Below are 12,670 nucleotides of genomic sequence, written 5' to 3' on the forward strand. Positions count from 1 at the left end.
CTCTATGTAGGTCCCTCTGGGGTGACATCAAGGCAGTGGACAGATGCTGGTGAGTGTGTTCTACATTTATTATTGTAAATAAAAAGTGCATGTCATAGTTAAGGTGTAGGCCATGTACACATGTAACACACCTACCCATAATGCATGGGGTGCATGTTTGGTGTAAGACCACGCACATCTCACTAATGTGATTAGCTGCCTCAAACACATGCAATACCCAGATCATCTCAAACAAATGTGGCTACACTGTAGTGACCATTAGATTGGCAAAGTTGATACTCAGCATGCACATAACATGCACAACTATGTCATACACAGAGCATTTTAACATGCTACACATAAAGGATTCACATACCCTCTGTAAAGACACACTCCACTATCCAAAATCTCATCCACATGTTACACATACTATATCTGAGAGATAGAGGCCTATCATGGGGCATTTAAACACTCTGCAACACACTACACATTCATGTCAGGGAATGCTCCTTATTGGCCTCCTTACAAACCCATGTAACAACTGCTTGTGAAATGTTGAATGTAGCCAAGGTAGTACAGTTCCGGTACAGCATGATTAGTGCTGGTGTGGGAAACATTTGTAGCCTTGAGTGACCACATAATGCTTCATGATGATGGCCTATGGTACTATACCCCATCCAGTTATTGTAACCACACTACTACACATTGCTTTCATTGCTATACACCTCAATGTTGTGTGTGTGCAAACATATGCACCTCTAAACAATATGCATACCAATCACCATTTGCACAACTGACACATATATGTCTTGTGATGCTATTAAATGGTTAGGTCATATGACACATATTGGGCATGTGTGATGTTTAAATATGCAGTTGTGCTTTAGCATGCCATGTCATGGATGACACTGGCATGTCCACAATATGATCTACACTCACCATAACTACTGTACATTAGGTATGTGGATGAATGGTATTCCATCGATTATACATGCACCACTGATGATGTTGTGTGAATACTCATCATGCATGTGCTATAACTGTATCCACAATTATTTGCTAAAGACACTGAGGCTGTAATCAGCATTGGATACCTATCTGACACACAGATACACATCCAGCCATGGTATGTAGACCTATGAGTTATGGTGCACAGTACATTACAGAGTTTTGAATACTTGCACAGCAATGTTGTGTCCATGTATGCATTGCATTCCAGGGGGAGGCCAATCACCTAATAACAAAAGACATGCATCAAAGCCATGTATACTGTTAGTAACAAGGACTGTCTACACTTGCACTGCATGTTGTTGAGCAACACATGTCCTGCATGCTGACATGTGTGATATGACTGCTTTGCTTGTGATACTGTACCCCACCATCACCTGTTATTGTGTATGTTCTGAGATTGCTGGTGATGTGCGTGTGTGTGTGTGTGTGTGTGTGTGTGTGTGTGTGTGTGTGTGTCTGCTTTAGGGAGGAGTGTATTTGTGTGTGCATGTGTGCATGTGCACATGTGTGCATGTGCATGTGTGCATGTGTGCATGTATGTATGTGTGCATGCGTGCATGTGTGCATGTGTGCGTGTGTGCATGTGTGCATGTGCGCATGTGTGCCTGTGTACATGTGCATGTACATGGGTGCATGTGTGCATGTGGTCTGACATCATGTTCAGGTCTTAAAGTGTGTTTCCTGTTTTCCTCTCACAGGTGCTGAGGTGGGGCTGGTTCAGTACAGCAGGGAACCTGATGTCACTGAGACAGACAGTGATTATGAGGATACGTGTTTTGAGGTACAGGCAGGTTTGTCAGGGTCTGTTGTTGGGCCACCAATTGACAGTACACAAGCCTCCACCCCATCCATGCACACAATCATACTGCCTGTACATCCATCATCACCATTGCCCTTAGCTGAGGGACAGTGTACGGTTGGCACTGGCCAGGACAGTGTGGTATCTATGGCACATGTATCAGGACACAGCAGCCATAGCCAGATGTCTGGAATGGTACCACATAGGCAGATGCCCAGGGGTTCTCATCAGAGCACTGCTGTTCATCATGCCCCTGGCAGACGTGCCACAACTCTTTCAACCACACACATGTTCCAGGCTGTCATGGAGGCACAGGCATGAATGGAGTGGTACACCAGACAGGGACTAAGGGCACAGAGGGCTCATAACACCTCTGTAAATGACTGTATCCATGACCTAGCAGGTGCCATACTTAATTACAATGAAGTCATTGATAGGCGTTGGGGTGAGACATTGGATGTCCTCCACAATGTCATGTCCATCTGTCAGGACAGTGCAGGACAGTTGAGACATCAACAAGGACGTATGCCAGCAACATCAGCAGCTGGAGGTTGCCATGGACATCCAGCAAGTCACAGCCGCTCCCGTGGTGCCAGTACCAGCACCAGCAGCAATGTTGGGGGGGCTGTCCATAGACTGTCCTAGAAGACCATGTGCACATGGCTCTGGCCAGTCCCAGCAGGGACCTGGATCCAGTGGACATATGTCAACCTCTGAGGATAGTACCCAGTCTGGATTAGTACCTGATACTGTCTGTAACACCCCTGCCAGGCACAGGTTCCATATCCATGGCCAGAGACTGTGATCTGTAAAGCCTGCCAGGTACAGTCTGTAGCTGTCCCACAAATCCCCGTTTATGGCAGCCACATGGTGGAACTGTGTGCATGCAGACACACACACATAAACCAGAAACCTAGGGCAAACACATACCCGCACACATTACATCAACATTGGCACCGCAACAGTACTCATGGCCCTCACACACATACTCACACACACATGTCGATTGTATGGCTCAGTATAGGCCTCTGGCAAACCAACAACACACCCTGTGCATATGATGAAACCTGTGCCACCTCCTGTCATCTGTAACATTGATGCAGGAACAGGCTAACATGGTGCTGATGCACAGGGTGACTTTGATAAAGTATAGCAATGGTGAATGTGTAGCATGTTGTCAGCAGTAAAGTGTAATGATATCCTTGAAGGTGTAGCTGAGCAGGCATGATGCATTAAAGCTGTAATTTGCAATGTTGTATTGTTTCTACCAGTGTTTATTCCAATTGTGTTTTGTTTTCCCATGTGCCACTTGGCTGATGTGTGTAGTTGTGTCAGCATGTGTTATACAGTGGACAGTAGGTGTGGGGTGTGTGCAGCACAAGTTTGCAGGTGTACATTTGTAAACATGGTGAAGGTGCACTGTCTGCATGTACTTGCATATTGGACACATGGGCAGGGTGACATGCCCTGTATTGGCCAGTGTTAACACCCCCATAGTTTCTATTGGTGGCCAGTATGCATTGTACTACACACGTTTTGAAACTTGAGTATGCATGTGTGTGTATGACACGGGTTGACACTGTGCTGTTGGTGATGCTGTTGTTACTATCTGTCATTGGTTTGCATTACTAAGGTTAACACTGTCCCAGCTGCATAATCCTGTATTAATGCACACTGTTCACCTACAGGGTTCCATGTACTGTGCTATCACAAACACAAGAAATTCTCACTTATACAGTAAAAGTGCATTTGTCTCATGGACCCCTGCCATAAACTAAATATATAATAGAAGGTGTGATGCTATACCAAAAAAGAGTTACATAACAAGAAAGGATAACCTCTCTGGTCAGTATCATTGGGAAAATTCAATCCCTCAATAAACATACAAGGCAAGCTTCAAAATACAAAATGGCAATGATTCCAAAGACAACACTAAAGCTTTCTTTACTGTTGTTCATAATCTACAGGGAAAATCTCAGATTGGGTCACAGTTAATGTAAATGGTCACAAAGTACACTTACCTAACTGACATTACCAATTCCTTGTCAGACAGTTTGAATGCGGATTTCACCACCCTGTCACTATACAAGAGCCACATTTCCAGACCTGCAGAACGTAATACCTGATGATTCACAGACATCTAGTTAAAACATCTCTTTAACAAGGTCCACACCACAGTGGCAATGGTACTGGACAGTGTCCTTGGCTTTGTCATACACAAGCTGACATATGAAGTCACCACTCACCTAAACGCTCTATCCAGATGGAGCCTCTATACAGGTTACATACATGTGGAATGATGTACGTAATGGTGTTCACAGTCCACAAGGGATGAGCTACAATGTCTTCTTCTCCTTTTGGATGCTCCCATTAGGGGTCGCCACAGTCCATCATCCGTTTCCATATCTTCCTGCCCTCTGCATCTTGTACTGTCACACCATCCACCTGCATGTCCTCTTTCACCACAGCCATAAACCTCATCTTAGGCATTCCTCTTTTCCTGTTACCTGGCGGCTTCATCCTTAGCATCTATTTCACAATATACTCTGCATCCCTCCTCAGCACATGTACAAACCAACTTAATCCTGCCTATCTGGCATGGTTTACTAACCTACAAACCTGGCCTGACCCTCTAATATACTTATTCTTAAACCTGTCCACCCTCGTCACACCCAGTGCAAATGTTAATATAAATTGATTAAGGGTAGAACTACAACAGGTCCTGGAAACTCTCACCCTATAAGACAGACCAATGTTATCTGGAAGGCTATGGAGCACAGCATTATGGAACTCATTAGCAGAGACATTATGAACCTGCAAACACTGCACCATACCCACTTAGGTTCCCTAAAGGACAGATCATGGCTCCTACACCTAGTAGACTTCAAGCCTGTCAACAAGGCTATAGGTGAGAGATGGGAGGTCAACACAGCCACGCTATAGCTCACCAGCAAATCATACCCATCCCACATACTGGTATTAGACATAACCTCAACAGACTGACCATAAATGATTGTTAGATGATGGCTTGACAACTGACGCACAGATGTGGGACACACAGTAACATTTGCAGCCTCCTGGTACTACTCTATGCCAGTAACAAGTGGTATTCACCTGCACTCAGTCCTGGGACCACTCCTGTTTGGCATATAGCTTTCTTAGATACAAGCAAACACAGTAGGGATATGTCTGCCCATGTTTGATGAAAATGCATACTGTGGGCTATACTTTATTCTCCAGATGACACACATATCCTCCAAAAGGGCATCATACAGATAGATACCTGGTGTCAAACTCATGCTGCAAAGCTATAAGCCTAAGAAAGCATAGTTATCCACTTTTAGAAAACAAAGTATCCCCATAGTACCACATAGGTAGTAGCCCCCAAACTGTGGAACAGGTACTAATGTATACATAGAGCCATGTGTTAAGTCATCTCTCCTTTGATGATCACATTACCAAAGGGTTTTGGAAATCCCTCTGTGCAGCACATAAGCAAGAAAGGGTTTGCATGCAGATCCACAGAGGTTGTTGCAAACCTATAATGATTAGTCATCTTTGCCAGGCTTTGCTTGCTTTGTAACAGGTTTCAAATATACCTCAAGCATAAACCCTCACTCACACTCTTCAGTAGAAACTGTGATGAGTGGATGTGAAATGGAAGCCATAGCCTAGGGATCACTGCAGTGGCTAAGCTTGTCACAAGCATACAGAAGTGACCTAAAGTCTGGAAAGCACCAGCATGCTCTGGCAAAGATAAGACATGCATTCATGGAGAAAGCAGAGTACCCACGTATGAAATACTTGAGGTCACATGTATGTATATGGATTTGTCCCACAGCTACCTTACATGTGTAATGCACATACAGTTGTCATTATGATATGTCATACACTATAAAAATCAAAACCCACTCCACATTGGCCAACGGTGTCACACACCTGGAGCACAGACAGACACACACAGTCAGTCAGCAAGTGTGAGATTCAAACTCTTTCCTAACTACATTATGATACTACTGCAGTATGCATTTACACAACACACTATACACATTACTGGGATTTTACCTTTCCACAGGTATATTTGTAGGATGGTGACATCATTGGACTTGACAAAGATGAGTATACCACTTTTAAGGTGTTTGAGTAGTCTCCAAAAAGGTTGCTCCTCCCCAGGGAGACACACCCACATACAGTTGATAAGTCCAGGATTCAAACCTCTACCTAACTACATTATGATACTACAGCAGTATGCATTTACATGACGGACTATACACATTACTGGGATTTCACTTTTCCACAGGTATATTTGTAGGATGGTGACATCACTGGACTTGACAAAGATGAGTATACCACTTCTAAGGTGTCTCCTAAAAGGTTGCTCCTCCCCAGGGAGACACACACACACACACACACACACACACACACACACACACACACACATACACATACACACACACACACACACACACACACACACACACACACACACACACACAGTTGGCAAGTGTGGTGTTCTTAATCCAAACTAAGTACGTCTTTACACTTCAGCAAGCAATATGGAGTTACAGGGTGCAATACAGACATTACTTGCTGACAGTTTGCACAAAGGTTTTTGTCACATTTGCTAACCTCAGCAGGCTTATCATACTGGGTGTATTGTGAGTGCATTGTATGCATAGGCCATGACCATATCATATATGGGTTGATGCACCACATGCTGGCACACACAGGGTAAAACCTTGAGTAGCATCTTACCTTCACCTACATGATACTGCAATATAACAGAAAGATGATAAACTTCAACAATTGGCTGAGATTCTGGTGTCTTTCAAAGGGGATCCATTCTCTGTCTGCCTGTGATGACATGATCGACAAGCCTTGTTGCTTCACTACAGATGGTTTGCACCTGTCACCTCTATGCTTCTGAATACTGGCCAAGGCTCATGCTGTCCCCATATTACCTTTTTTAGGCAAGGCTCAAAGGTTCATAGGTTCATAGGTAGGTACTAGTCTATCGGCCCTGGGGCCTATACAAGGCCAGTCAAAAAGGTACCCTGGCTTTTGCCACCCAAGAAATTTATTTTCCTGTGCCACTGTTGTGCAGAGACACAGAAGTGATCCCCAGGGTGAATTTCCTATTTCCCATCCTATAATCAAGATTTTCCTTGAAGAGTGCTAATGAGGAGCTTTGTTTGATATAGATAAGTAGTTTATTCTGGAGTATGTGAAGTCTGTGGGACAGGAATCTATCCCTCCGGCATGTTCTGTTTATTGTGGTGACAAGGTTTAGGTCCTTAGAGCGTGTAGGTTCATAGGTTCATACGTAGGTACTAGGCTATCTGCCCAAGGGCATTTATAAGCCTAGGCAGAATGTGTTGGCTTTTGCCTCCCTTTTAAATTAGTTTCCTGGGCCTCTGTCTAGCAGGGCCACTCAAGTGATCCCAGGGGTAAATTTACAATTTTCCATCCACTCATCAAGATTCCTCTTGAAGAGAGTCTGCAAGGGGCTCTGCCAAACATCAACTGGGATTCTATTCCAGAGTGAGGGAAGTCTCTGGGACAGAAATCTATCCCTCCAGCATGTCCTGTTTATTGCTTTGCTGAGGTTTAATTCACTGGAGTGTGTGGCTCTAAGAGATTTGTTTTTCTTGAGGTGGAGCATGTCCATTAATTCCGGGTTGGACATGGCCTTATACATCAGGCATAGATCACCTCTGAGCAGGCAGTAAGCAACTGAGTAGAGCTGGAGTTTCTCTAGTCGAGCTAAATAGGGCATCTCTTTGAGGCCCATGATCCTCTTGGTGAAGTACTTCTGTGGTCTTACCAGCTGCTGCATATGCCAATTAAGGTACATACCAAACGGGGCATTGTTCTCTATTACGGGCCTAATGAGTGATGAGTAGAGGGGCACAATGACCTCTCTTGATCTAGAGGTGAACCCTTTTGTGATTAGGTAGGCTACATAGAAGGAATAACTAATCACTTTGCCAATGTGATTATCAAAGGAGAGGTTACTATCTACCTGGGTCCCCAGGTCCCTAATTACATTTTCCATACCTAGTAGATTACCACCTATGTGGTAATTTGTGGGCACTTTGTTTTTTCCAAAGGGGATGACTGCATTTTTTGCTATTCAGCTTGAGGCCATGGTTTTGACACCAGGTATCTGTCTCTGTAAGACCCTTCTGGAGGATGTCTGTGTCAGCCAGAGAGTTGATTATGGCTCCCAGTTTACAGTCATCTGGGAACTTGGTCAGCCATAGTCCTCCCATGCTTGCCTGCACCTCAGAGAAGTATATACTGAACAGGAGGGGTCCCAGGACCGAGACCTGTGGGATGCCACTTGTGACTGGTTTAGAGTCGGACATGGCACCTGCAACTCTGACCATGTGTGTTCTATCCGTGAGCCAGTTGGCCACCCATCTCATGACATAGGGGTTAATGTTCCAGCTGGTAAGCTTGTCTATGATGCCAGAGTGGGGAATAGTGTCAAAGGCCTTAGTGAGGTCCAGGTAGGCTGTGTGCACTACCTTCCCTTCATCTATGGCCTTGGTAACTGTTTCAAAGAAGTCAACTAGGTTTAGGAGACAGGATCTGCCTTTAACAAAGCCAAATTGGGTAGAGTCCAGTATCTGGAGGTCCCCAATGTCTCTGTTTATGAGTTCCATGATAATTTGCTCCATAGCTTTGCAGACCAGGCTGGTCAGGCTTATAGGACGATAGTTCCCAGGTTCTGTTGTGGCACCACCTTTGTGGAGCAGGATGACTGTTGCTGTATGCCATTCTTTGAGTACATAGCCTGTGGTAAGGTTGAGTCTGAACAATGAATGTAGATGAGGGTTTAGTTCCTCTTGGAGCTCGTGTAAGATGCAGCCTGGGACACCATCCAGTCCCATTGATCCTGTGTTCTTAGCTTAAGAGAGGGCTGTTTTTACCTGCATGTCCTTGAAGTCTGGGGCTCTGCATTCTTCTGGGATGGACACGGGCCCTTTTCGGGGTGGGGGGGTGAAGTTTGCACTGAACTTGTCCACCAGGATGTTGGCAATGTCACTTGGTTCAGTGTATTTTTTGCCATTTTGCAGTAGCTGAAAGCATATCTGACAGTTGCCACCTAAATATTTGACATAGCTAAAGAAGGCTCTGTGGTTATCTTTAGAGTCCTTGGCAATTTTTCTTTAGAAACTGGACTTGGATTATTTTATGAGTGATCGTAGTTTCTTGCTAATAATGATCAGTGATTCCTTTCCTTTTTTGGAATTTTGCTCTATCATGTGTTAGTTTCCTCCTTCTGTTGTATAGCTTATTTATGGGCAAGGACCACCAGATTGGTTTCTTCTTTTTGGAGGAGTGAGTCTTGTTTTTTTATTGGGATGGCTCGATGCATGCATCCCTGTAGATGCTCATAGAATGCACTTGTAAAGGATTCTGCAGATTTGATAGCATTATCCTGTAGCAAGGGGGCTTTGAAACTTTCCACTTCGGTCTTGAGAAGTGTGAAGTTTGCTTTTGAAAACTTTTTCACAGTGGTTTTGTTGACTGGGGGGGGGGGTCAGGATGTGGATGTCCAGTGTGCTTACTTCATGATCTGATATTACCAGTGAGGGGTTTACCTCTGGTGTGGAACACTGATCCCCCATGTTGGTGATGATCAGGTCCAGTATGTTGTCACCTCTAGTGGGTGTGGTGACCAGCTGTTCCAGGCTGTCTGAGTTTATAAACTCTAGGAAACATTGGGCAAAGGACTTTGTACTCGAGTAATTCTCCCAGTCAGTGTTTGGGTAGTTGAAATCTCCTCATATCATGGTGTTTGGTAGGACGTTTATATTTTCTAGTGTTCTCAGGAATACTGAGTGAGGGTCCTGAGACAAGGTATGTGATTTGTAGCAGGCTACGATCTGATGAGCAGCTTTTCCCAATGTTAGTTGCACTTACATGGTTTCCAAGGCCTTGTGCTGTGCCACTAACCTGGAGGTGTGGGTATTCTTTATGAAAATGGATACACCCCTCCTTTTGTATTTCAGTCTGGGTTTTGGGGCTGACGCTCGGAGGGATTGGGATTTCTTTAAGTGGAGCATGTCCAACAGCTGTGTGTTTGACATAGCTTTGTATGTTAGGCAGAGATCACATCTGAGTAGGCAATATGTGACAAAGTAAAGCTGTAGTGTTTTGAGACGGTCTGTGTATGGCATGTATTTGAGGCTGCTAATCCTCTTTGTGAGGTCTTTCTGCAGGCTTTCCAGTTGTTGTAGATGTCTTGTGAGGTACATAGCAAAAGGGGCATTGTACACTATAATGGATCTAATGAGTGATGAGTAGAGGGGAACAATTACCTCTTTTATTCTGCATGAGACACCTTTTGTGATGAGGTGTGCCATATAGAAGGATTTCCTGTCTACTGTGGCAATGTGATTATCAAAGGAGAGTCTACTGTCCACCTGTGTCCCAAGGTATTTTATCACACTTTTGGTGTTAAGTATACTACCACCTATGTTGTAGTTCATGGGTACAGTGTTTTTACCAAAGGGGATGACAATGCATTTTTTGACATTGAGCTTGAGGCCATGGCTTTGACACCAGGCATCTGTCTTAGTGAGGCCCTTTTGCAGGATGTCCACATCATTAGCAGTCTCGATTATGGCTCCTAGTTTGCAGTCATCTGGGAACTTCATTAGCCAGAGACCTTCCATGTTAACCTGTACTTCATGGAAGTAGATACCAAACAGGAGAGGACCCAGGACTGAACCCTGTGGTACTCCACTTGTCACTGGTCCAAAGTCGGACTTGGAGTCTGCTACTTTCACAGTGTGGGTTGTGTCAGTGAGCCAGTTGGCAACCCATCTTGTGACATAGGGATTTATACCTAGTTTAGTGGGTTTATCCATAATTCCAGAGTAGGGGATGGTGTCGAAAGCCGTGGCAAGATCTAGATAGGCTGTGTGAACCACCTTACCCTTGTCTACAGCTTTGATGACTGCTTCAAAGAAGTCTATCAGGTTTAGGAGACATGATCTGCCTTTTACAAACCCATAATGGTTGTGGTCCAGAGTTTGGAGATTACCAATGTCTTTGTTTATAAGTTCCATGATGATACATTCCATGGCCTTGCAGACCAGGCTCATCAGGCTAATGGGGCACTAGTTCCCAGGGTCCATGATGGCTCCCCCCTTGTGTAGTGGGATAACCATCACTGTGCACCATTCAGCAGGCACAAAGCCTGAGGTGAGGCTATGATTAAACATGGTATGTAGGTGTGGTGCCAGTTCGTTCTGTAGTTCGTGTAGAATGCAACCTGGGATGTAATCTGGTCCCATGAATGCTGTGTTCCTGGCTTTGGAGAGTGTTTTTTACCTGTGCAGCCATGATGACAGCAACTTTGCATTCTTCTTGTATAGAGATGTGCTCTTTCATGGGTGAAAGGGGGGTAAAGTTAGCACTGATCCTATCTGCCAGGCTGTTGACAATATCAGTTGGGTCTGTATATTTAGTGCCATTGTGCTGTAACTCAGAGCAGATCTGAGTGTTGCCATTGAGATTCTTGACATAGCTATAGAATGCTTTGTGGTTGTTTTTAGAATCAGTGTCAACTTTGTTTTCATAACTAGCTTTGGAGGGTTTTATCAGGGATCGCAGTTTCTTCCTGAGGCTGACCAGGGAGCTCCTCCACTCATGGGATTTTACCCTCTTTTGCAACAGTTTCTTCCTTCTGTTGTGCAGTTTGTTTATGGCAGGGGACCACTAGATTGGCTTCCTTTTCTTGGAGGATAGCATCTTGGTTCTGTTTGGGATAGCATGATGCATACACTCATGTAAATGCTTATAAAGTGCAATTGTGAAGGATTCAGTAGTCATAACAGTATTGTCCATCTGCATGGGTGTCCTGAAGTTCAGCACTTCTGTCTTAAGAAGCATGAAGTTGGCTTTGGAGACATTTTTTAACATGGTTTCCTTAATGGGGGAGGGTCCAGAATGTGGATATGTAGATATGTGGATATGTAGGGTAATTAGCTTATGGTCAGATGGGACCAATGAGGCATTGACTTCAGGTGTGGAACTGAGGACAAACCAAACCCCAGAACCAACACAAATAACCACAAAGTTAGCTAAATGCTACTCATTGCCAGAAGTTTCAGCCTCCAGATGCACACACTCAATGCACATCTCAGTATGGAGAATATTGATATCTGTGCAGTAACAGAAACCTAGTTCAAGGCTCCAGAGAGCACACCAGCACTACCAGGATAATACTCATTCCTTACCTTCCAGCATCAGGACCTGGATCATAGCACATAGGGTGGGGATATATCCATATTCATCAAGGATACCTACACCTCTCTCTACATGCTCTGTACAGGATATGTACCCATAGAATGTTGCACAGCAACATTCTTCACACACCACAAAAACCCCTTGGCTTTCATGCTCTATGAGCCTGACGAGTCTGCTCTTTAAGGCAATGGAGCCAATCACAATGGAAGTCAACAATAAAGAGATTGTGAACCTTCACACAGTTGAGCACACCCAGTTTGGCTTTATCATATGCAGATCACGCCTCCTGAACTTGGTGGATTTCTTTGAGACCATTACCCAAGCTATAGATGATTGAAATGAGCTCAACACAGCCTACATATACCTCACTACAGCCTTTGACACCATTCCCCAGTCAGGTATCATAGATGAACTCACCAACCTGGGCATGAATCCATACATCACAAGATGGATTGCACACTGGCTCACAAATAGATTCCACAAATTAAGAGTTGCTGGCTACATGTCAGACTCTACACCGGTAACAACTGGTGGCCCCTAGGGTTCAGTCCTGGGGTCCCTCCTGTTTGGTATAGACTTCTCAAATGTACATGCCAACACAGGAGGGTTGTGGTT

The sequence above is a fragment of the Protopterus annectens genome, chromosome 5.part0 (assembly GCF_019279795.1).
Source record: "Protopterus annectens isolate FY-2018-M chromosome 5.part0, PAN1.0, whole genome shotgun sequence".
NCBI classification, from domain to species: Eukaryota; Metazoa; Chordata; order Ceratodontiformes; family Protopteridae; genus Protopterus; species Protopterus annectens.